Below are 26,543 nucleotides of genomic sequence, written 5' to 3'. Positions count from 1 at the left end.
CCGTTGCTGCTCCTCCTTGTCTTTGTCTCACTTCCTGGGCAAAGAGTCACCTGGTTGTATCCCCCTCCTGGGCCTCAGGTTATGAAAAGCACTGGTCATAGCATAGGTGCAGGCAGCTGGAGCAGCCTCACCTGCCCCAAAGGTCTCAGCCAGAGTCACACACCCCTATTCCCACCACTGAGGTATTCGTGCAACACACAGGGAAACTGAGGCACACACAGTATTCATGCAAAACAGTAAGACTCACATAGGCTCACATACAACATAACAAGGGAAAATCCCCACTTTGTCACAATGCTATACACTTCTTTGTCCACAGAGTTCTAGAACGAGGGAAAGCACCATCAACTTGTTGTAAATCAGGAGGAGTTATGGAGGATAGTATAAGAGCCAAGAGACAGATTTGTAAAGATACTTAGGTGCCTACTGGGATTTTCAAAAGTACTTTGGTGCCTAACACCATTGATTTATTTTTAAAATGGCCACCCATAGCCTGCCTGTCTGACTGCAAACGCTGATAGGTTTGGAGGTGAGAACAATGTACCATTTAACACACACTAGTGTCACCGAAATCCACTGAAGAGTACTTGTGTTATTCTGTATTTAAGTGTGGTGCTTTTTTCCCCAGGAGAATTAGTTTCTATACAGTGCAGTGCAAGCCAGAACTACAGTATCAGTAACTTCAAAGCAGTCAGGTGTAGAAGTAAGAAAATTCAAACAGAGCCCCCAGAAATTAAAAAAAATTAGCTTGCTCAGGCATATAGTAATTAAACTGTTCATGACTGCATGTAATTACATCATTATGTACACAGCCCTGTTTCTGTCATTTGGATCATTGGAGGGCAAAGTGTCAAAGTCTCTATAATGATGTTTCGTTCCATTTTAATATTTCCTGAAGGGATTGCTTTGAGTTCATTTGGAAATAAAAAACGTAAAAAAGGTCTTCAAATTCAGAGAGTGCCACCTATGTACATCTAGTTCCGCCTACATCAGTTAGAAAAGATAAGGATTGGCCTGTCACAAATGTTGATTATTTGGAGTCTTTACTTGTGACAGAATAGGAAAGGATGATATGTCTTTTAGAAATTTCCAGTATTTGTATAAGAGCCTAAATCATCATCTTCATCATTTAGGGGGAGAAAGAGTTCAGTGGTTTGAGCATTGGCCAGCTAAACCCAGGGTTGTGAGTTCAATCCTTGAGGGGGCCACTTAGGGATCTGAGGCAAAATCAGTACTTGGTCCTTCTAGTGAAGGCAGGGGCTGGACTCAATGACCTTTCAGGGTCCCTTCCAGTTCTGAGGTAGGTATATCCCCATATATATATTTCAAAGTGATTATGAATACAAAGTAATTATGACTATCTTGCTGGCAGTAGAGTCCTTAGATAAATGCTGTGGGAAATACTGTTTGCATAGTCCTGCTGTTTTAAGTCTGTACAATAATCCTGATGTATGATTTTATGAACTGATGTTTATTGTCCTCCTTGCACTTGCATGTATTTGAGTGAACATCTCTGAAATCTCTTCTGCTACAAAACAGGAATTGTGTCCTACATTTAGATATATGATGCTCTTATTTTTTCTCACTTCAGACTTCTTGTTTTTAAGGCTGTTTAAATTGTCTCAAGGTATTTATATCGAACGTACTGTTTCTCTTAGCATCACACTTTGTATGGAACAAAAGCACTTTTTACAGAGGGCCTTATCCAAAGTCTGTTGGGGTCAATAGGAGTCTTTTCATTGACTTCAGTGGGCTTTGGATTTGGATCTTAGGTTGTAATGGCCTTCTGGTTAAACTACTGGGCTAGGGCTCTGACGGTCTGGGTTCAAATTCTGGGTCTTCTGAAGCTTTTGTGGGTGACCTTTGGAAAGTATCTTAATTTTTCTGTACCTCCGTTTTCTCATTTTACAGATGGGAAAGCTCCGAGACAGAAATTAAGAGACTTTTATAGATAGCAGAAGGTTTTGCAGGTGGGGAATTATCTGTTTCCCTATATATACGATAGATAATATTCCCTTTCGTGCAGTCTTACTTGTCTTGTCTATTTCACATTGTCAGCTCTTTGATACAGAGACTTTCTTGCTATGTATTTATCCTGCACCTAGCACTGTTGGCCTGGATCTCAGCTGAAGACTCTGGGTGTTACTGTCATATAAATATGTAATAATTTGGGTTTAAAAACCCATTCATTTTTAAGAGGCATAACAATGTGCATTCTGAGAGTCAGATGTACAGTTTTAAACTGGATTTAAAACAATAGTTCAGAAAATATTGGTTTCCGTTATCTTACTAAGAGGAAAGGTGCCTCTGCTTTTGTCTTTAGGCAGAGAGCTACTAAATTAAAATGTCCGATATCAGCATTTTGAAGGATTCAAAGCTTTCCAGTCGTATTTCTGTCCATAATTATCATTGAACTCTTGGGAGCCCTCATTTTGGTGTTTAGCTAGTGGATAAGACAAACGTTAGTACAACAAATAAATACACACTAGCAGTGGTTAAAAAAGACAGGCTGAAGGGCAGTGTGGATTCATAATAAACTACTTGTTTATTAATAAATACAGTATTTGTATTCATTGTATTGTTGCTCCTAGATGCCCTGATCAGAGCCCCCTTTGCACGAGGCACTGTACACACACACGTGCAAATGTGTGCCCACACCCTGCTCCAAAAAGATGGTCCCTTTCCCCAAAAACTTACATTACTAATGCATGCACAGATGCTGAGATATGCACATGTAAGTGGATACACTAGACACTCTTGTGGTGGTGAGCCTGCAAAGTAGGTGTGTATAGTCCTCTGACTTCACTTTCTCTGAATAGGCCTGCTATACGTTTGGATATGTGAGGCGGGGTTGGAAATAGTGATGTTATCCTTTCAAAGCACTGAAGACTGACCACTCTTTACTGAAAGATCATTTATAATCCGAGCTCCAGCAAAGATATTTTTCATTTAACAGAGAGCAGCATCAAAGTGGAAGAGAAGTACTGTGGGGAAAACAAGCCTTTCTAGAAACTCCTTGTAAATATACTGTAAAAAGTTCAAGTAACTTTTTAAGGGAGAGAGGAGTACAGGTTTCAAATGCCAAAAAGTCACTAAAATGCCTGTTGGGTGAAAGGAAGGAAAACGAGATAGCCTGGGCTTTTAAACTTGGAAAGGTTTGACTGCCAGGCTTAGAATAATCAAAGACTTCATTTCATAGTGAAAGTACGAGTCCTACAAAAGAGCCGGCATGCCTTATAAAGACTCTCTAAGGAATACTGAGTAAAAGAAGAGCCAAGGATCCCAGGATGAGAATAATTAGAAGAAAGACAGCAGTTTAAAGACAAACAATTAGAAACTGGCATAGATCCAGGTTTTATAAAGTCAGGTTATGTGGGGCAGGCAATGCACAACTGTATACTGAAATTACAGTTAGCTTATCTTAAGCAGCAGCTTGTATCATGGCAATATGTGGTGCTCCATTCAGAACAAACAGAAAGCTGGATCTTTCTGGCAGTCCTTAGCTAAATTCATACCGTGAGGTTCCACTTGTCAGGAATTACATAATCCTTGAGGATGTGGATACTGTTTGGTGGGTGTGTCTAAAAAGGAAATTTTGGTTTAGACATTGACCCTGCTACATTTTTATGATGTTACTTCAAGAATGAACTCTATTAAAACTGGAACATTCTGTAAAAGGAAATGTAATTTGCTTATGTTATAACCTGAGAGCTGTAGAGTACCAATGAGAGAGATGAGTAATGGCCACCAGCTTTGTTTTTCCTTGTCTTAAGCTGTATTCAGTGAAATGTGGATGTCACTTTATTGTCCCTTCTTCATTTGAAGAACAGGTACAACACACTGAGCAGCATACCTCAGCCCTACTATCAGAGGCCGTGTTTGGGGACAGTTCAGGTTCCGTACCCCTTTGGCTTTGGCCTCACAGCTGATACTGTCATGACATGCCGCTTGCATTGGCATTTGTTTTGTCAGCAGGTTTCTTATCTGGACTGCAGGGCAGAGTAGAAGAGCAGCTGGTTAGTTGTTTGTCTATAACTATATAATCAAATATTTGTCTAGTACTTCTCTAGATCGGAAAATGTATTAAAATGCACTCAAGAAACTTGTATAAAATGTTATACAAGTTAAGAACTCTTTTCACCTCCTTCCTACCCTCATCATCAAATCATAATATCTTGCATTCATAGTTTGCACTTGATCCAAAGATCTCTGATCACTATACAAAAGTAAGGGTAAGTATCACCTCCATTTTACAAATGCGGAAACTGAGACACCAAGTGATTAAATGGCTTTCCCAGTTATAGAAGACGATAGATTTGGTAAGAGAACGCAGCTCTCCTATGTCTCAGTCCTTTTTTCTAGTCTCAGAAGCCCCAGTTCTGCAATGTGCGTAATTTTCCTCACCTCAGTAGTTTCATCAGCGCCAATGGGACTATTCATGTGTGAAGTTAAGCATGTGCATTTGTGTTTGCAGGATTGCACCTAATCCATGCTGCTTCTAAATCTCTCCACGAAAAATATACTAATTACAATTTTATTGTTAATGTCATATTAGGTTCTTGCAAATTGACATCTACATGGCTTACATAAGCTAATCAAATGCATTGTGCTGATTCAGTTTCTCTAATAAAACTTGGAATAAAAGATTTTATAGCATTCATAAAAAAAGTAGGGCTGGAAGGGACCTTGAGAGGTCATCTAGTTCAGCCCCCTGCACTGAGGCGGGACTAACTATACCTTGATCATCCCAACAGGTGTTTGTCTAATTGGCTTTTAAAACCCTCCAATGACAGGGATTCTACAGCCTCCCTTGGAACAGGGCCACCCGGGGGGGGGGCAAGAGGGGCAATTTGCCCCAGGCCCCGAGCCCCACAGGGGCCCCCACCAGAGTTTTTCGGGGCCCCTGGAGCGGGGTCCTTCACTCTTGTGGGGCCGGGCGCAGGAGCTTCTTCTGCTCCCGGTCTTCGCCGGCGGGGGGGGGGGGGGCCTTCCGCACCGGGGCGGAAGGACCCCCCGCTGGCGAATTACCGCCTAAAACGGAGCGGGACCCGCCGCCGAAGTTCAGCTCGGTCTTCGGCGGTAATTCGGCGGCGGGGGGCCCTTCCGTTCCGGGACCCGCTGCCGAAGTGCCCCGCAGACCCGCGGTGGGGCCCCCCCCGCCGCAGAATTACTGCCGAAGACCGGGCTGCACTTCAGCGGCGGGTCCCGCTTCAGCGGTAATTCGGCGGCGGGGGGGGGGCCCGCCGCGGGTCTAAGGGGCACTTCGGCGGCGGGTCCCAGAACGGAAGGGCTCCCCACCGCCGAAGACTCCGGGCCCCCGGAATCCTCTGGGCGGCCCTGCCTTGGAAGCCTGTTCCAGTGCGTAACAAGCCATGTGGTTAAAAAGCTTTCCCTAATATCTAACCTAAATAGCTCTGGCTGCAGATTATGCCCATTCCTTCTTGTCCTACTGTCAGTTGACATGGAGAACAAGTGATCACCATCCTCTTTGTAACAGCTCGTAACATTTTGGGGGGCTATTGTCACTAGTCTTTGCTCAAGACTAAACATGCCCACTTGCTTTTGCCTTTCCTTGTAGGTCAGGTTTTCTAAACCTTTGATCATTTTAGTTGGTTTCCTCTGGACTCTCTAATTTGTTCACATGTTCCCTAAAGTGTGGGGCCTAGAATTGGATGTGTTACTCCAGCTGAGGCTCCACCAGTGATGAGTAGAAGTGGGATAATTACCTCCTGTCTTCCATGCAACACCTTTTGTAATACATCCCAAAATAATATCAGCCTTTTTTGCAACTGCATCACATTGGTGATTTATATTCAATTTGTGATCCACTATAACCCCCAGATCCTTTTCAGCAGCACTGCTGCCAGGCCAGTATTTGTATTTTGTATTTGTGCATTTGATTTTTCCTTCCCAAGGGTAGAACTTTGCACTTATTTTTATTGAATTGAATTTTGTTGATTTCAGACCAATTCTTCAATTTGTCAGGGTCATTTTGAATTCTAATCCTCCCCTCCAAATGCAGGGTGTCGGCCATACATTTTATAAGCATATTCTCCACTCCATTATCCAAGTCATTTATTAAAATATTGAATAGTACCAGACCTGGACCAGACCTCTGCAGGACCCCACTAGATACATCCTCCCAGTTTGACAGTGAGCCACTGATAACTACTCTTTGAGCACGATCTTTTAATCAGTTATGCACCCACTTTATAGTAATTTAATCTAGACCACATTCGTGCTGATATTAAGCACGTCCAATTGCCTGTATGCAATTATGAAAACATAGCCATGTGCTTCTGGGGTGGAGTAAAGTTGACCTTACACACACTCACATGTAACATCCCTCTCCAATGATGCCATTTCTTTTGAATAACTTTATTGAACATTTTAATGTGTAAAGTGTAATTATCTGAACGGAGGCAGCAGGCATCCTTTGAAGACTATGCCCAGCTGGGGCAAGAACTAAGGACTTTGTCAAGAACTAGGGTCCAATGTTCTCCCAAGACAAAGTGGTCATGATTTAAGACAAGTAAATAGCTTCTGGTGACCTGGTTTGGTCCAGAAACACACAGCATCCTTTAAAAGATTAAAAACACGCCATCTTCTCCCCCCCCCCCTTTTTCAATGTGCATACATGGACTGCAGGGAGGTTTAGTAAGCAGGCATAGACTTTAGTGGGAGGGTTTTTTCAGTGTTTAGACTGACCTGGGGTGGCTCATACAGTGTAAAGTTCTTAATTTAATGCTCTTAAATGGCTTAATCTCTGATGGCCCTCATCGTGCCGTTGTCCTTCTTAAATTCTGTAACATGAATGCCTTAGAAAATAGCCAGGGAAAGAGACACGTTAACTGAATTTGTAAGAACAGAGCTCTTCTTGGTCTTTGCTGTTGATGTACTTTGTTAGTTGTTATGTATTTGTTTATTACTTGCATTATTGTAGCTTGCCGTTGAATTTCATACTATGACAAGCTAAGGCCAGCAAGTAAGAAGTGTATTATTTTTTCTGAAAATAATAAATAACGTTTCTTTTCTCCAGAAGAAACTTCCCACCATATTGGGCTGATTCCAAGGTTGGAGCTACACTTTCATTGACTGTCTATACGAGCTCAGATTGAGCATTACTGCTGAGATTATAATTAAAGCTTTCTAAATCAAAATAGGAGTGATGGGGATTCTCAGCATACCTCTTCCAAGAAGAGGACTATTTGATAGGCTTGTCCTATTTAAAGAAAACACTCTTAAGGATTTAAGTGCTTATGAGTTTTGGGAACCATACATTTTGTATTAAATTTTTGTCTCTAAGAACTTTATGTGAAGTAGAAATAATCAGAACAGAAAAGGAAAACAAGTGGAAGAACAAGCTCAGGCATGCTTAAATGAGATTGTGGCGAGCCCTGTGGGGAAAGCATTTTGGGTATGTGTTGTGCATTTTCGACATGTGCTGCTTGTGACTCTGAAACAGTAACAAAGCAAGGAAATGCTGAGCTGTGACAGCAAGCTTGTTGCTCTCCATGTGCCAAGTGGAGAGCAATTGCTTTTTGGGGTCGTTGCTTTTTGGAGACGAGAGGCGCTACCACTGGAACAGTATTGTAACCGTTTCCTGTAGGTATTACTTGGAGCTATGAACTGAGACAAAGCAAAGAAGGAATAGGAAGGAAACATTATAGATCGTGTTCATGAATTAGCTGTCCCAGAAGTGTTGTTTGAGTGAGTTGCTCTATGAACCTTGGCACTTGCATTAACCCCTGGTTTGTCTGTGGCTTTTGAGCAACACATGCGGAACGCAGGTGGAACACAATTTTAGGAGTTGATTCTGCCACCCTTTGAGTCCCACTGAAATGAATGGCACATGTGTAAGTGCGTCACAGGATTGGGGCAGAGAGCTCATTGCCTTGTAGGATCAGTCCTGCTTGCATGTGTGAAAACTACTTGCTGGAGTAAGAGTTTGCCGGGTCTGGGCCCTGGTTTGGGGGGAAGTAAGGATGGTGTAGGGAATGGGGCACTAGAACTGGGGCACAGGACATCTGGCTTCAGTTCCTAGCTCTGTCATATTCTTCAGTGTGACCATGGACGCTAAACTTATCTTGTGCCTATAAAATAGGACACGATCTCCTTGCCTTACTGGGGTGTTGTGAAGATAGAAATCCATTACGGACTGTGAGGTGCTCAGATACTATGGTGATGAGGGCCATGTAAGAGCTTAAGCAGACAACAGTGGTCCATATTCAAAATGCAGCACTTTTCTACCCAGATGCAGGATATTAAGCAGCCAAATTCCTTTAAGTTCATTTCTGCACAGGTCAGAAAAGAAGGAGAGGAGAGGGCAGATTGCCAGCAGGCTGCACAGTTCTTCCAGAAAGATTGGGGGGAAGGGGAAGGAAAAGGAAAGGAAGAAAAATAAAGATTTGGCTTGTGGGTGCTCTTTTAATTAAATTTGGGTTCCGAGTTCTTTCATAGGCGGAAGGAAAAAGTAGGTGCATTTTAAAAGAAGGAAACAAGAAAAGGAAGAGCGAGAAATTAATGGAGAAAGGAGAAAGTATAAATGTATGTAATAGTGGTACCCAATGTTTTATTTATGCTCTGAATCACTTATGGGTCCCACTTATCTTTAATTTCAGGTCACTATTTTCCATGTTTTTTTTTTAAATAAATCTATAAGGGTGGAGTCATTCGCCAATAAAAAACAAACACACACACAAAAAATAAACCCTTACAATTTATGATTTTTTAAGTTAGGTGTTCTCTTTTCAGAGTTGGGTGTTTCATTTTAGTATAAATCAAAAGCCTGAAATGTGTAACTGAAGGTGCATGAATGATTCCGGAATATCTGTGGACTTTGCATTATATACATCGGTGTGTTTAGAAGGTGACAGGATTTTTCTAGGTGCAGGTTAGACTTCAGCATTTTACAAATTCCATCGAGTATGGAACTGTTTAATATAATAGGAAGTCAAGAAGAGTATGTACTATGTGACTCTCATTTCTGTAGATGTAATAATTACAATGTTATTAATGAATTCTCAAAATATAGCGTATTTAACAACAACTTGGAGCGCAGTCTATTATTTCAGAAATGACATTTCAGTTTCAACATATTTATAATGGACAGTAAATCAGTCTTCCACAAAATAGCTGTTGAAGATTTTTGTCAGTAAGCTCTAGCAGACATTGTGATATTTCCAGCCTGTATGTGAAGAAAGCCAAACTAACTTTACCTGGGCCGCTGCTAACTTGTTTACCTCAGTACAATCTTATATTGTCCAAGGCTCTCATGAATATTTATTTAGTGTATGAACTGATATGGACGGTACATTTTCAAAGCACTGTATGGGGAGCTAACTGGACAACTAACATTAACAGAAGGAGAAGGAAAGTTTGATCTCATGGTCAAGAGACTGGAGTGGTACTTTAGGTTCTTCAGCAGACATGTATGGACTTGGGCAAGTCGTATAATCATTCTGTGCCTCAGTTTCCCTATCTATAAAATGGGGATGATACTTCCTTTCTTCCACCCATTGTCTGTTTTGTTATATAAACTCTAAGCTCTTCTGGGCAAGGACAGTCTCATACTGTGCTTTTGTCCAGTGCCTAGCACAAGGCCCAATCTTGGTTGGAGACTCTGGACACTAGTGTAATAGAAATAATAAATAATAATGAGCTACTGAATTCTTTGTGTGCTGTATTGAGAACATAAACCTTAATTGTAATTTTGGATTATATAAATACTGCAGAAAAAGCAACGAATATAGGAGAGGGTAGTAAATATCTTAATAGGAAGGTTGTTTATTTTTAATGCTGAATAGAAAAACAACAAAGGAACAATGCAAAGAATAGATAATGGCATTTAAAGTAACTGAATTTCAGTGACAGAGTAAGTGTGAAAAGTACCTGGCTAGTTTAGAAAGCAATACCGTAGTGAAATTGTTAAACCTATAATTTTAATTTTAATAGATTATTGCTTTTAAATGAAACAAAAGTTCTGCATATTCCTAATTCCTCTTTTTCGGTGTTGTGGTCTAGTTTTAAAGGCAACCTGAGGTTTCACCTGGTGACTGTTTCATTACATGATAACCACAGTATTGTTGCCTCTGTTGCATTTATGTATTTGGCACGATTTGGAACATTAATCAAATATTTGTGTTATTGGCTGTTCTCCGCAGTGAGAATGCAGAAGAAAGAGCAGGTTCTGGGAGAACTTAAAATGATAAATTATTTGAAAGATTGTCCTGTGTCCTCTAGCCCAGTTTTAAGTGATTCCATGTGTTTCTCTATCTTTAAATGAAGTAGGATTTTTTTTTCACTATTTCTTTAGATGAGATTGCCTTTGAGAAGAGCATCTAGATTTGTTTCTTACATATTGCTGGTCACAGATTTTAGCTGCTGTTACCATTTTGCATATAAACCAGTTTGGTGTCTTTTGAAAAAAAATGCAGTAACATCTGATACTAGTTGCCAAGCCGCACTATAATATTTCTTTGTGTGATTCAAACAGGGCAAACGAAATAAAACAATTTTGTTAGGAGTAATGTTAAGAGACAAACTAGTCTGGATTGGATTTGCCCAATTTTCATAGTATATTTTAAAGGTCTGTCATTTGAAGTGGCAGAACGTTCTCTAAAGTGCTCTGCATAAAAATATCACTTTAAAAAATGTCAGTTGATCAAATTTACCTTTAGTAGCTCAGGTCAGCATATGAGTCAAATACTAAAAAAATGTCCTCGCTCTACAAAGTCAAAATAAAGATTTTTATACATTATTCAGTATTTTTTGGAGTGCACACTAAAATGTTTTCCTTGCAGTTGCTGATGTTAGTTGATTTCTTTCACTGGATATATATGTAGACGTCCTCACAGCTTCTGAAATCTGTGACTAATTCTATAAACGTTTTAAGCCTGCACTAATGTAGAACAACTCACTACTGAAATGATAAAACTGAATATAGTGTCTGTCTTTGAGCTGTTCTTCTGTGCTAAAAGTACACAAGCCTTGAGCTAAATAGTGAAAAGCTACTGATCATTATCTACAGGAGAAGCTCAGTGGTCAAAGGTTCCAGGTGTTGCCTGGAAAAGTATTATCTGTCATCTTATGACTAAATTATGGACTGAATCTTGGCTCCGCTTGCATAGTTGTGTGAGCGATTGATTGTGTCTCGGGTGTCCCATTGCTCCTTTGGACAGGCTACCCGTACACGGAAGAGGAAGCAGCCTCTGCAGAGCCGCTATGTTCCATCCCCTTGTGCAGAAGGGCAAGGACGGATGATGAATGTGTGGAAACGTGACTCCACCTCCCATTGTTTCTGCCAGCATAGCTTCCCCAGCACACCAGTGTGCATACGCTGCACCTGGAATTAGACCCCGATTGCTCCCTCTCTAGAAGAGCAGGGAAATTAGGAGGGAGGCCGTGATTGTCCCCTTCCAGGGATTGGGTGACATTGTGCTGCCCCTTGTGGATGGCAGAGCATATAGTTGCAATCTAGCCATGTATGAAGAGAGAGATTAATTTTAACCACCTGGTATGCAGCAGCAGACGCCAGCATATCCATATGGAAAGCACTCTATGTTCTAGTCAGTGTCATTTCCAGATCCACTATGCAATACAGCTATTTTACTTTCGTTCCTTATGTTCCCAGTCTCCCCGGCTCATATTTGTCTTACAGCATCAGTGCGCACAGCAATAAACATTGCTTGTACAATTCTGCAAGCTTTTTTACTGTAAAGCTCTGCCAAAGCCACCTACTGATTGAGTTGTTTGGCTGCTCGAACGTTGGGAATTTAAGGTCCGTGTTCAGGCTATTTTTGCTTCTCCGTTTTCTTAGAAGTGCAAGGAACTGATCTATTTAAACCAATTTTACTTCATCAGGCTATTGGTACATTCTTTGTGGAAAGCAGGGATTTTTGCCACAGTCTCGCAGCTGCAATATTAATGCAATATTATTCTGCAAACACTTATGCACATGCTTGCTTTTAAGCATGTGAGTCATCACATTGAAATCAAAGATAAGCACACAGGGACATATTTGCAGGATCGGGGCCATAATAACAGCCGTCCTTTTTTTCTCCCGTGCTACATTCTCTCACTGACTATTGGTCTTGGAGTGGTGTTCGCAGTATATCTATGAATGAGGTGGCCTAAAGTGTTAAGAGATTAATGCAACACACAAGAAGAGCACTTCAAAATCAGTACCTGAAAATGGTTTCCAAAACACCTGAAGTATAATATCAAAGACTCAGGGAAATGGGAAAAAGTGGTACTAATATGTTGATTTAAAAAAAAAATCTGTTGATATACAGAAGAAATGAAAGCGTAACTGCCTCAGTGCATGAGGATGAACAGAGTCACCCAATACACTTCAATAACATTCTCTACATCTTCATTTATCATCATTATAAAGTGCTACCAAAAGAATGAATTTACCTTTTCGAGTTATGGAAAGCATTTCCCTTCATGCATGCTTACCCATACAGATTAAAATGTTTCTTTACTTTGGTATTTTAAATGTGCACATGCATTATTCTTCATAAAAATTCCAGTGACAAAATTATGAGTGAAGATTTTTTTAACTTAAAAATAAAACATGTCATAATTGGGGGAAATTCTGACTAAAAATGCAGCTCTGCAACAAACACACATAACCCCTCCCCCACCAAGACATATCACCATGATAGGTATTTTATATAGTGCATGTTAAATACATAATACTATCACCAAAAACACTGGGAGTCAGCCATCTAAAATGATGTTAAAATAACTATTTTGTACATTTTTAAAAGACAGAACTTTTAGTAAAATTGTTGAAAGGAATTTTCTCTGCATCCCTAGCTGGTGTAAATTAGTGTAGTTCCGTGGATTTGCATGAGCTGAGGATATCTCCCTACATATGAGGAGCTGTACTCAAACAAAATGCTTTTCAAAGCAGTATCTTTGACATCTAACAAGTGTCTGGAATGTTATGCAGGACCATAATATTTCCAAAATTATGTCACTCAACATTTTAAAAATAGCTGCATAGCACAAGTTTTTGGAGTTTAAGAAAGGTCTTAAAATTCTTAGTAGGCACATTTGCATATGTTGTACATTAAGAATGATTTTATGCAGTGAAAATTTTTAGTGTTTTGCTCGTCAATTTCTTGTGGGTCTGGCAAAATGCCATCCTGAACACTAGAAATCCTGAACTTTGACATCAGTGATAAAGGAAACAAGTTAAAACAGAGATTTTTGCTGTCTGCACCAGGTTTTATTCTGTGCAGAAGGCTGAGTGATAAGTGGTGATATTTCTAGTCATTACCTTTTTGCAGAAGTCCCATTGATTAAGACTAGACATTACATTTGGTTTATGTACAAAGTAAATTACTTTTTTCATGTCCTTTGGGTGCCTGTGGGCAAAAAGAACATTTTGTATTTTTCAATTTGATTACCTTTTTAGCAGCCCATGTAATATAAACTGCAATCAGAAACCTAGGATATTGTCAAAAAGAGTGGATACTTCTATAAAAAGTGATGAAAATTAAGGTAAGCAATAGGGGGAAGCTATTTGAATAAGAAAGAGAGTTATTTCAAACTGAACCCCCTGTTGTAGGAGACTCCTGTAGGTTAAATGCCTCAATAGATGTCTGCCCTTTGCCCATCTGTATTGCATGCCCTTGTTGGCACCTTTTTCCATTCTCCTTCATCCTCTTCTGTAACTCTTCCATCTTCAATTTCAATCTCTGCTTTCTCTAGCTTCGCCTTCTTCTGTAGTCCATTCCACTTGGCTTCCTTGGTTTCTCCCTCTAGCTTCTCCAGCAAGGAAATCCCTTTGTTCCATACAGCCCAAATCGAACTGTATCCTCATCTTCTTGCCCCTATCACAGCAGGATCTGAGCACCTAGACAATCTGTGTTTTGTTTTGTTTGTTTTGTTTTAAGTAAAGTACAAGGAACATCCTATAGATTCCACAATGTATCGTTTTGGTTCCCATTGTTGCTTTTACTTCAAGGAAGTCGTTTCTCGTGCTGGAAACTTTCAGTATCAAGATATTCTTACATTAATAAATCTCTTGTTCATCATTTGCTATTCACTGCCATCTTGGATATTCTAAAAGTAGTTCTCACCTCTGCTAATTGCTTGCTAAGTTTACCTGATTCATACTTAGCTCAAACCCCCTTATTTGGTTTTGCTCAGTTTCTGGCTTCTCTGCTGCTGGTCGCCCCCAACTAATGATTATATTATCCATTAAATATAAAATCCATGCTTTGAACAGGAACAGATTTACATGAGACACATGCAGTTTTGGTGGAGTCTGAAATCTTTTCAGTGAGAGTGAAAGAGGGTAAATAGCAGGTCATCTCACCCCATGGCCAATCACAGTTCATTTTTCAGAAGGCTTTCTCAGTCCATCCTACGACTCCTGCTGGCTTCTGCAAATCTTTGTTTCTCTCATTGTGCTACAACAGTAAGTCACTTTGGAGGTGCTAATGCTGAGCAAAATGAAAAGCAGAGAACCAGAGAGGTTAAATCAGTGGTTCTCAACCTGTGGCCCACGGGCTGCTTGTGGCCCAATCAGCACACAGCTGCAGCCCATGTGACATCCTCAGGCCCATACAGGTTGTATATATATTGTGTGGATGTGGCCCACATAACACATAGAGGGCTGCATAAGTGGCTCACACTGGTAAATAGGTTGAGAACCACTGGGTTAGATGGTGCCAAGGAATGGGCAGCAAGGAGGCCAGCTTTCATGCCAAACAAGCAATGGGTTTCAGATTTATGAAAGGAAACCCTGGCTCATTTTGCTGAAAGCCAGGTAAAGGGTGGCAAATGGGGAGCGCCTCTTCCCTTGGGAGCTAGAGGTTGTATGTAGATAGCTGACGCAACCCTCGTGCACCAGCACAGAAACGTGGGGTGATTATCTTCTACTGGCCAAAAGCAAGTTGAAAAGACATTTTCCTCAATTTAAAAGAACAGCTTTTTTTTACATTATCCACATATATCCATTACTTTTTATAAGAGAAAATAAACCCCAGCCTAACAGTGAAAGACCATTTTCCCGCCGTGGTGTACACTTACCAATCTTGGGCTGAATTCAGGTTAGGAGATCACGATTTCATGTCTACCATCCATCTTTCCACTAGACTAGTGCTGTAAAGTCAAATGTTGTATTTCATACACATATGTATGCTTTACAGCACTTGCAGTCTCTGTGAAAGGAGCTGTGAACAGGGCAGTCTGAGACTGTACCAGATTTACTGTCACTGAGGGCTGGAAAGAGTCATGCGGGTTAATGTTTATATAAAAACGGTGGGACAGAAAATGTAGACTCTGACTAGAACTGCTGAAAGGAGAAAATCAGAGGGATGAAAGGATAGAAATGTTGGCCTGAACTTGAAACAGGCATAATGACTGCATGCTTGGTAATGGTTTTGTAAATGAATAGGTGAAGAAAAGGGAGACAACAAAGAGCCCAACAAAGAGAGATTCACAAACAAATGCTTTTGAATGTGCACATGGAGGGGTAGGTAGTAAAATAAAAGAGGTGACATTTAGAATAGTGACATGGTAATTTCCTTCCTGTCCTTAGAGCTTGCAACTGTATATGGCTATGATCATTTTCTGAAAGAAAGATGTGTCTTGGGGTACTGTGACCTATCACAAAAATCTTGCTGTGGGTATGAAATGAACATGTGTCACTGCTGTAGATAGAGTAAGGCTGTGAAACAAGAAGTCTTTTTTCCCCCTATTCAGAAGCTGGAAGTACTAAAAAAATTACTTTGTATTTCAAGTGAAATAGAATGTGCAGTAATTGAGGCAACTAATATTTCACTAAGGCTGGAACTGAAATGTTAAATCGCCAGGTTAGAACCTTAAAAATAGATTGTAAAACAACAGGAGGAAAAGTAGCAGGGCAAGGGAGGAAGAGCATTGCTTGTAAAAAATAATAATAATAAAAAAAAATGAGAAGAAAAATAGACACTGCAGGAGACGATGTGGATTTAGATGGGAGATGGAACTGGTAACACATACATACAGAACTATTACGTATACATAATGATTATTATAGGGCAGGATGGGAAGAAGAAAAAGCAAAGGTTTATGCTGAGTAGAGTAGCCTGGAAAAATGTCCTCACCCTGATAGAAGAGGATTTTTGTCATCTTGAAAGATGCTGCTAAGAGAAACTATGGAAGAAACTCAGAAAGGTGCAGAGTTCTGGAAGGAGCTGGACTTCTTTGTGTAGCACATAGCAGGGCCGGCTCCAGACCCCAGCGCGCCAAGGGCGCGCTTGGGGCGGCATTTTGCTGGGAGGGCGGCAGGCAGCTCTGGCGGACCTCCCGCAGGCATGACTGCGGAGGGTCCGTTGGTCCCGCAGCTCCGGTGGACCTCCTTCAGAAATGCCTGCAGAGGGTCCGCTGGTCCTGCGGCTCCAGTGGAGCATCTGCAGGCACGTCTGCGGGAGGTCCACCAGAGCCACGGGACCAGCGGGCCCTCCGCAGGCACGTCTGCAAGAGGTCCCCCAGAGCCACGGGACTGGCGACTGCCAGAGCGCCCCCCCGCGGTGTGCCGCCCTGCTTGGGGCGGCGGAATTCCTAGAGCCGCCCCTGCACATAGCACTAAAGCACAACTTCACATTTTGTCCTTTGCACAACTTTCCGCAAGGCAGTCAGAAATAGCTCATAGAGGAGGAAGAAGAAGAGAATTATGAGTATAATTGTACTGATTCCAGCAGCATCAAGGAAGACTGAAAACATAGCCAAACTAAAAAGGGACAGAAATGATTTAAGTGGATGTTTAGGTTACTGAAGAAACTTTAGGATAGTTGTGGTCATGGATCACTTGCTATACACATAGCCATGTCTAGTTATAAGTGTATACTATGCTTCCTTAGTTTTATTATAATTTTCTTCACGTTAAGTCAGCTTGGGGAGTCCTTCTCCCAGCTGAACCTGAGGAAATGTGATAATTATTCAGCCAACTAACTTTTATATTTAATAGGAATATGAAGCATTACGTCTCTAAAAAAAAACCCATGAAAAAGGCTAATAACATAGATATATTTTAAACTTTAATAGATCAGGTATTTGCAGTGGGATTTTTAAATTCTTTTAAAAAATGCCATAAAAGAACATTATAATGGAATTTTAAAATAAATTAAATCACAAACTTAAAATATATAGCCCAAAGATATTGTACTGTGCATGTAATTTACAAAAGCACATTTTTATGAATTAATAGTTTCTTTTTTAGATCTTGATCATCCAAAGACAGATGATTATCTTTACACATGTGAGTAGACCCACTGGCTTAAATAAGACTACTTGTGTGAATAAAGTTAAACATGTAAGAAAGTGTTGGAAGGGTTGAGATCTTAGTTGAACTCTGTTCAGACAAAGGTATCAGCTTTTCATTTTTGTTTGTTTTGGGGAGGAGTGTGAGACATACTATGGTGCTTTAGGACTTAACTAATTTCTATTTTATAAATATTGATTAAATGATGGGGCTTCTTTTTAAATTAATATTTTGAAGATAACAAGAAGTCTATATATGATGAAAGTACAGCCTGACTGCCTAGTGCCATCTGATTGTGAAATCCAGATCAGCTAAATTAGTCTAATATAGAATGAGGATTTCATCTGTAGCATCATAGAAATTCTTAAAAATCCACAGTAGACCTTCACTTCCACATATCTCTGTCTGTTGTCCCTCTCTCCTGCGCACGGACGGACACACACACACACACACGCGTGCACACACACCCCAGCACTCATACATATGCCAAGCTTCAGTTTCCTGGCTTTTTTTAAACAACATTTCAGTGAGTATTTTTCAGCAAATAAATACAATTATGGATAGAAGTTCACTTGCACATTCAAGTTAAGCAAAGGCACAAAATGACATCTAAGACGTGAGGAACATGTATTCATTAGTACTTTGCCCTTTGGGGATTTTGGACAGGTTCCTTATGTATTCCTGTTGTGAATGTCACCGTTCTTCAGTGATTACAAGTCTGATGGATGCATCGATGTTGGATCTCATTTCAAAGCATGTTGGGCTCCAGTTGGCATTAGATTGCCTAACCAGATTAGAGCAAGAGGCCGGTCACAGCAGATGCCCTGTCTCGGTTCATTACTCAACACCTGTTAAACTTGATTAACAGCCCCAGCTAATTATCTGTTAAGAGTATCTCATGCTGTAATGGATCCCAGAGGTCTGAAAAGTTGACTTCATTTACATGTTTGTCTCCTTTCACAAGGTCTCAGTTAAACCTCTCAAAATTCTACTGAGGATTTTATCAACTCCCATATGATCTGCTCACAGCTTTGGATATAGACCAGTGCCTGCCCTGAAAGCATTTCAATGGGACTTAAAATGCTGGAGACATACACCTGCCATGCTGTTTAATTTATAAGTTATAGAACAAAAATGTCTCTTTCTGAGCAGTGCACTGTATGTAACATTACCACCATATGTGCTGCAATCGCTGTAAACATATGTCAAGGAAACCAAACAAAAAATGTACCGATCTCAAATTCAAAACACTGCCCCATCCAAGTAAAGTTTCCCAAACCAGAATCCATAAGAAATGATACTGGAAAAGAGTGACAAATGCAATTAGGAATCTGGCAGGTGGAGTGAAACATTACAGCCCTTCTGAAACAGTATACATCTATTTGAATGAAGATTTTTCCTACATGGTTTTATTCAGTTCTTAAATCTGAGGAGTATGGTTTAGATTCTGCTCCCAACCAAATACCTATGGAGTCAGAGTTCATTAATTTAAAGATTTACTTTTTGGCCACTTACTTTTCCTATATTGTTGCCTTTATCTCCACCTTTGCCTTTGCAGCTAGGTCTGTGAGATCAAGTCCACCTTATGGCAGTGAAGGAAAAAAACCCCATACACTTGATATCAATGTTATTACATAAATTGGGTGGCAGGAACTCAGTATTCAGACTGGAAGACAAAAAAAGCTTTTCATCTTTGCAGTGCACTCAGACCTTCTGAGTTTGTTAGAGCAAGTTTGCATTTGAACTTGGACCTCTTTCATGGCAGCATATTGCTTTTTAATTTACATCTCTCTTACGTTGCCTGATGTTCTTTGGTTCCTGATGCTCTGTTTGCTCCTGAGCTCCTGTACGTTTCTGTATTTCCCTCTGAAGTAACAGAAGACCTACAGCAAGGAGTGATTGCTGACTCTGCTGTGATGAAAGCATCTGCCTCAGATAACTGCAAGCCAATAGAGTGGGCACTATGTTGAACCCATGTTGCCAAATCAGTGCAAGGAGGCATGTTCTTTCTCTCTGCAAATAAACCGAGTTGGGTGGTCTTGGAAGAAGTGTGTTTTGAAATAGGAGACCAAAGGCTCTGTGGCCAGGCTGTTCAAGGAGTTAAATGAAGTGATGTCTGACCTTGGAGATGTGGCTTTTGGGGAGGGGGCATTAATAGGCTTTCACATCTGCTCACAAGGGATAAGATTTATCTCACTGCACAAGCCCTGCCCAAGGTTGCTTGAACAGCTTAGTCTGCAGATGAGCTATGTAGGAGTGGGGGAGTTAGCACACTGAGGGAGGGGTCTCTGCACTGCCTCCACATAGGTGGAGGGTGTCTTTGGAGGAAGGTTTGGAGCCATCAGATCTGTGATTTATACTGAACCACTGGCACCATCCCTCAATGTGTGCGAAGTGGGGCGGAGCCTGCAGTGGCTATTCCAGCCCATGTTATTGGCTGTGTCATATTAACAACGTTAAAATGCTTTTTTAAAAAGTCTCTTTCACCTTCTCTTCCCTACGCTCAAAAAGGGGAACCATGTTTTATTCATGTTTTGTAGTTTACATCCCTTGCTGCTTCATGCATATTGCTATATGCTGGTTTTCACCTGTTCATTGGATTTGATAATGATTTGCATAGTAGTTATTGGACCAGTCACTTGAAATGGGTCTCTCGCATCCCATGTGAGTTCTCACCCGCTCTGACTCAAGGGCTATTTCATTAGTTATACAAAGTAGACCAGCGTTAGCAGGAGAGATTGAGAGCTCCATCCTAGTAAGTCCTATAGCCCAGTTGTTAGGGTGTTCTTCTGAGAAACAGGAGATGTGGGTTCAAATCCCTGCTCCTCATCAGAAGGAAGGATTTGACCTTGCATCTCCTAGATTCATGCTTTGAGCTTACCTCTTCTACCACTATCTAATTTATCTATTTATTTATTTTCGTCAAGAAAGGGCTAAGGCATCCAACACCAGGAGAGAGTTCACAGCTGTGAATCCCAAGCAGAGACAGGTGCCTCCCTCTAAGCTGGGTTTAGGTGCCTACCCCCTTTAATGGGCAGGTTTGGCCACACTCTTCTCCTTGGTGTTTCTATTGGCTAGCTTAGGCAGCTCCCTGCTCACTTTCCTGGCTTTTGGGGATCCCATGCTTAGGCACCCAGCTCTCCCCATGTATTGTATTAGGGAGCTTATACTTGGGTCTATAGATTCTACTGGGTGACAAGGCACCTACAGTTAGGTGTTGCAATGCTGAGTCTAAATCTTATGTGCAAAAGGATCAGACTAAGAATTTTGGGTCACTTTTTATTAATTTTTCTCTGGGGAAATTTGCCAACACTAAAGCTCAAGGAAATCCAAAATTTAAGCTCCATTCATATCAATCATTAAGCATTAGCCTACTGACGTCATGGTATTCAACATCGTCAATAGCTCTAGCACCCGCTTTCAACTCAGCAACAGGACACTCCCTTGTCTGATACATTCTAGGGGTGAGTCCATTTTCAAATCTCCAAATCAGGAACTTAGTTGCTTTTGGGAGTGGAGACAGGATCAATTTTCTAATTTTTATAAGTCATTAGCTAATGATTATATTTTCTGAGAACATAAACCTAGGAATAAGTACTGTATGATTGGGAAGGGCACGCTATAGTGTTTACATAAAACAAAGAAGTTTAATAGCTGCTCTAAGTGCATTTGTCAACACAATCTTAATTATGCAGTCAGTATGAGATCTTGGTAACGACAATACTACTTTTTTCAGTTGCGTGCTTTTTACGTGCCTCTTACTTTCAAGGCCCTTCAAAAATAAACAAATTTACTCTCAAAACACTCCCATGAGTCAGGTAAGTAGTATTATCTCGTTAAACAGACAGGAAAACTGAAGCAGAGAGGTTAAGTATTTTCTGCAAGGTCGCTTAAAGAGTCTGTGTCGGACTAGTTTAGAACTCCAGGGTTCCTGGCTTCCGTTCTGTGTTCAGACCGCTAGCTGTGATTCCCTTCTCTTCTTTACCATTCACCAACAGTATCTTTTTCCAATATATTTTTCATCTTCGGGACTGTACTCTGTCTTGTGTAGAAAAATGAGCTCCCGATGAGAATGTTGCCTTGCCTTTAGACTAGAAGAGGAATGGAATTTTGAATTTCTTCTAGATTCTGTCCTTGAAATATTATTATTTTATTATTGTATCCACTGTGTTAGGCACCATACAGACACATAGTAAGGGATGTTCCCTAACTGAAAGAGATTACAGTCTAAACAGTGAAGACAGGCAAGGATGGAGGACAAGGAAGTATTGCTATGCCTACTTCGCTGATGGAGAGGTGAGACAGTAAGATTTAAGCCAAGATTTTCAAACTGACTGGCAATATTGGGGGTTTTAGTTTTGGGGTGTCCAGTTTAAGACACATGAAAAGGTTTTGATTTTCAGAAAAGGAGAAGCATCCACGCCCCTGAGAATCTAGCTCCTCAAAGTTGGGCACCGAAAATCGCTAATCACTTTTGAAACTCCTGGACTAAGTAACTTGTGGCAGAACTAGGTGTTGAACCCAGAAGCTGTTCTGTGATTGCATATCTGGCTGTGGGATGAGTGGGGTTTGTAGATTTGCATTATTGCTGAATATGGTCAGTGAGTTACCCATAGCTATATTACTATGTAGGTCTCTAATTAAACATTTTATTTTTGTGGTTACCGTAGGTCTTGTTCTGACTGAGCCAGAGCAATGTTCCTAGCTATTCCTTTGGTAGACACAGCATGGACAGGGATAGTTAACAGTCCTTCGTATTATGCAAAGAATAAGCGAGGTTAATCTGAAATGGCAGATTAGCTAATCTATCTGGGAGAAGAAAAAACAATGTACCTACATGTAACACTTTATCTTGCTTTGCCAGTGATTCACTAGGTGTCCAGTCTCTGAGGTCTCAGTGCTTTCGGAGGTGCTCTCTTTTGGATAGGATTTGAAAACTGTGGTCCTGACCACCTGACATCTTAAGTAGAGGCCTGCCCTCAGAATGAGCAGAGAGGAAGGGATGAGGAGCTCTTGAGGTGCAGGTATGGACCCGGCAGGTGAAATCCTGGCCCATTCAAGTCCATGGCAAAACTCCCTTGATTTCAGTGGGTCCAGGATTACATCCAGTAAGGGTATGTCTACGCTGGAGCTGGAAGATGTGATCTCAACTCGAGCAGACGTACCCCCATCAGGTCTGACTGAGCTAGTCTGCTAAATATAGAGGGTAGCTGCAGCAGTTCAAGTGGCAGAACGTGCTAGCCTTCCCATGTGCATGCCTAGCATCTCAAATGGTTATGGACCAGAGCAACTAGCCTTGTCTGCCACTCACACCGCTGCAGCTACTCTCTATTTTTGACATGCTAGATCAGTGGAAGCTAGCCCGGGTATGTCTTCCTGAGCTGGAAATTACACGCCCAGCTTAAAGTGCAGACATCTGATTCTCTTCTGGCACCAGGATTCACTGGGAGTAGCTCTGCTGAAGTCAGTAGAGTTACATTGGTGTAAAACCACAGGAAATGAGACCCGAATTTGGCCTACTGAGCATGCATTTGAGTTCCAAATGAAGAACTCCGTGGAAGCCAGGATAATCCCAGTGAGAATGGCAAAGGCATTACAAGAGCTCAGGAATTCCATACTAAGGGCAGAAGGGAGATCGGGAAGTGGGTCAGGTTGAGGAGAATGGAGCCTCCGAAGTTTCAGAGGGGGCAAGTTGGAATGGTTTGGTGGCCCAAAAGAGAGGGAATCGCCATTCTGAATGGAGGAAGGGCCTCAGCAGAGCCTTGTGGCATAAGAAACCAGCTCACATGCAGCGCCTTTGCTTTCTCTTCAATAGCATTTTAATATAATAGCTGATGAGTCTTTTTTTCTCTTGTGAGAGTTTCCAGTGCTAGGTGTTACCTAAGTATTTCCCTCATAAAACAGTTTATCTGTATGCTTTTATTAAGGACATATTATTTTTCCTAGAGGGAGCCATTCCTGTCTATTATGCATATTAAAACGCATGCACAGTGAAAATCCTTGGAAAAGCTCTTAGTATGCATACGAAGTAGCCATAATTCAAAGATGAATATCTCGGTGTTCCTTTTTTCAAAGTACAGAAAGTGATTAGAGCTTGTTATGGACGTAACGCTTGCCAAATTTCATTTTTTAAATCATAGTTTGCAGGGCTGTGACCTGCTGCAAGACCTTGTGGGAAATTGCATGTAATCTCATGATGGGTATGAAATTAACCTGTGTCTCTATTGTAAATAACAGTTTTTAATGTTGCTAACCAGTCTTTTTTTTCTTTCCTCCTCTCTTCCTCTTCTGATGTAACCTATCTCATCTGCGTTACTCTGTTTAACCCCAGAGAGAGTTACAATTATGCACAAATTACCTGCCATCTTGCGCCATCTGGATAACTATACATGTATTCCTGCTATTCTACTCAGGAACTCACAGCCCCACCTATCACTGGCAGGAAGCCTGAAAACAGCAACTTACATTTTTTTCCTTAACTCTCCAGATAAAATGCTTGTGCATCAATGTCAAAACTTCAGATTTCTTTTCCCTGATGTTATTTTTACCTAGGTATATAATGCAGGGACGGCACACTTCTTTCCTGCATTCAGAATTGACCTGTCTTCTTTTCTGTGCCCTCAACCTTTGCCCCAGTAGATAAATTACTTCCTGGCAGTGGTTTGCAAGGTATCTGATTTTTATTCATGCAAACTCTTTTATATGAAAGCTTCTGTTAAGTAAACTAAGTGTAGGCAATACAGAAGGCTGTGATTTCCCCCAGCCCCCAATTCTTAAATAGGTAAGGATGGATGGATGGCTTTGGTCTTTTACTTGTAATGTGCTGTTCTTAATTTCTGCTGCCTTGTGCATCATGGAGAAGTAACACATACAGAAACTTGTGTTTCTCAGAAAATATATAAAATCTCCTACTGGAGGGGGAAAGTCAACACATCTTAACGTCTTTTCATACAAGAAAATGTTAGTTGGAGATGCTGGTTTCTGTAATGTTTAATATTTCTGTACATTCCTCCGTCTGGAAGTCATGGGGTCTCAGTATGTAGCATTGCACTTGCAATGGAAGGGATTAAAGAATCTGTCAACAGACTAGAATCCGAGATGCCTCTGTTTCCCCCTAGACGTAAAATAGGAGATAACTATATCTTGCATCTCCTGGAAGGTGCTGACTTTTTAGTGGCAGTACTCTAGAAATTTCTGCAGTTTCCACTAAAAGCATTTAACGTCTCTCATGGCCCATAATTAATTTGACTTTGGTATTTGTTTGAGAAGAAACAATATTTCAATGCAACAAGCCGTCTCTCACATCTTGCCACACATACAGTGTGCTCAGAACTTGTGATCTGCTCAAGGATAATTCTTTGACCTATCAAGGCCTTGGAAGACCAACAAATTCCTTATTAGTTGCACCTTGATTTCTATGTCACGCTACTCATAGGGCCGATTCGACGATTCCAGAGTCAAGCCATGCATCAGTGGGCAGTCAGGACATTCCTACAGAAGATCAGCGCGAAGGAGCCTTGACACCAGTACCCGTGTGGTACTTCAACATCACTGAAGCATTTCACTACTCCCACGCTTTGGATTTGAGGAGTTGTGTCAATGAATACAATTAAATGGATTAAATACACAAAGAAAAATGTTAAATAAAATGTACTCTTCCTCTAAGCAGCTATCCTGGATACTGTGACACACCATCTTGTTTTCATCCGTATTGCTGTGAGGTGTGTGGGTACTGAGTCAACATCACCATCTATAAAGCTTTAAAATAAATGCGAAGCCCAACCAGCCAACCAAAATATTGCAATTTTATTTTAAATGCATTATTTTGAAAGGCACAGCACATCAAACTCTTTGTGAAAAGGTCTCCGATGCTGTCGGTGACAAGTTTTTTGAATTTCTTAAGTCCAGCAATTTTTGAGTTATCTGCCCAGAACTAAAAAGCGCAAGGATATTTTTTTAGGGAAATAAGAAAAAAGTTGCTCTCGAAGGGCACGTCTGCCTTGCAGCTGGGCGCAGGGCTGGCTCTAGGCACCAGCATTCCAAGCATGTGCTCCATTTTGGGGGGGGAGGGGGGTTTGCTTCGGCGTTGGCACTCCAGCCCCTCCCTTTTTTTTTTTCCCTGCTTGGGGCAGCAAAAAATCTGGAGGCAGCCCCAGCTGGGTGTGTTCTCCCTGGATTGGGTAGACAGGCACGCGGTAGCTCTGCTGGGGGTAGCACAGGCGGTGTCTCAGACTAGCCACCTGAGCACATCCAGTGGGTTTGTACTCAAGGCAGGTAGACCTGAGTTGCCAAACTTGCTATCCCCAGCTACACTGCTATTTTTAGTGTGATAGCTCGAGCAAAGCCAGTGCATGTCTGTCTGCCTGCCTGGGAAACATGCTCAGCATTGACATACCCTGACACAAAATTAGTGACTGAATTGGACTGAAACCCCAAATGCAGATCTTCCACCAATAGTTTCAGGATCATGTGTCAGACTGAAATGCCTGGATCCAAAACTACCCCTGTGACACTGGTTCCACTTGTATCCAGCTGTGAAAGGGACTTTGAGCCAATGGTGAGCTGACAGGGTTGGCAGCTCAGCTTCCTTTAGCAAGGAGCTGGTGCTGTGTGCTGGGGAGGTGAGGGGAGGGCAGCCTGTTAGTGGGAGCACGGTTGAATGCTCTCGGGCTGCTTCTGGAGAGGTGAATCTGGTGGTGAATCCTTTCAGATCTAATTGGGCATGGGGTGGAGTGAGAAGACTCCATCTGTGAGCTGGTGTCGATCAGCCTTAAGCCAAGTGAAAGCAATAAGAGCCTGTTTTGGAGAGTCCTGTCCTGTGGCAGGGAGATGGTGAAGATGCTGGCCGGGGAGCACGAGTTCCAGCATTGACAGTGCATAGAGCTGGGAGGGCAACGCGGGAGGCAGGTTAGACAGGCTGCCTGGGCTCCCTCTATGAATGTCTACAATTCAAGCGCGGATGAGATTCCGGCTCGAGGAGACGTACCTATGCTGCTCTGCTAGTGCAGACGTGTCTCCTCGAGGTAGGAATGATAACCCCAGCTAGGGCTGTCAGCTTTCTAATCGCACAAAACCAACCCCCCTGCCCTGCCCCTTCCTCAAGGCCACACACCCCCTTCCCCAAGGTCCTGCCCCCACTCACTCCATCCTCCCTCCCTCGGTGGCTCACTCTCCCCCACCCTCACTCACTTTCACTGGGCTGGGGCAGGAGGCTGGGGTGCAGGAGGGGGTGAGGGCTCTAACCGGGGGTGTCGGCTCCAGGTGGGGCCAGAAATGAGGG

The 26,543-nt window shown here is 41.6% G+C and overlaps 1 protein-coding gene and 2 long non-coding RNA genes across 15 annotated transcripts in view; all 3 read left to right on the top strand.

The window, feature by feature from the left end:
* Positions 1-26,543, top strand: part of FHIT (fragile histidine triad diadenosine triphosphatase) — a 1,025,256-nt gene that overhangs the window by 468,876 nt on the left and 529,837 nt on the right. The window lies entirely within an intron of this gene.
* LOC123374011 overlaps positions 1-26,543 on the top strand; it is a 162,212-nt gene that overhangs the window by 68,059 nt on the left and 67,610 nt on the right. The gene's annotated exons all lie outside the window — the stretch shown is intronic.
* Positions 365-24,831, top strand: LOC123374010. Of its 3 annotated transcripts, none has more exons than XR_006580977.1 (3): positions 365-529; positions 21,438-21,559; positions 24,699-24,831. It is a non-coding gene; the product is annotated as an uncharacterized LOC123374010 (long non-coding RNA). The 3 variants fall into 3 exon arrangements; XR_006580976.1 differs by lacking the exon at positions 24,699-24,831 and adding an exon at positions 23,595-23,890; XR_006580978.1 differs by lacking the exon at positions 365-529 and adding an exon at positions 17,233-17,260.

Source organism: Mauremys mutica, chromosome 7, assembly GCF_020497125.1.
Source record: "Mauremys mutica isolate MM-2020 ecotype Southern chromosome 7, ASM2049712v1, whole genome shotgun sequence".
NCBI classification, from domain to species: domain Eukaryota; kingdom Metazoa; phylum Chordata; order Testudines; family Geoemydidae; genus Mauremys; species Mauremys mutica.
The sequence above is the reverse complement of the archived record's forward strand: the minus strand, read 5'-3'. Positions and strand labels throughout refer to the sequence as shown.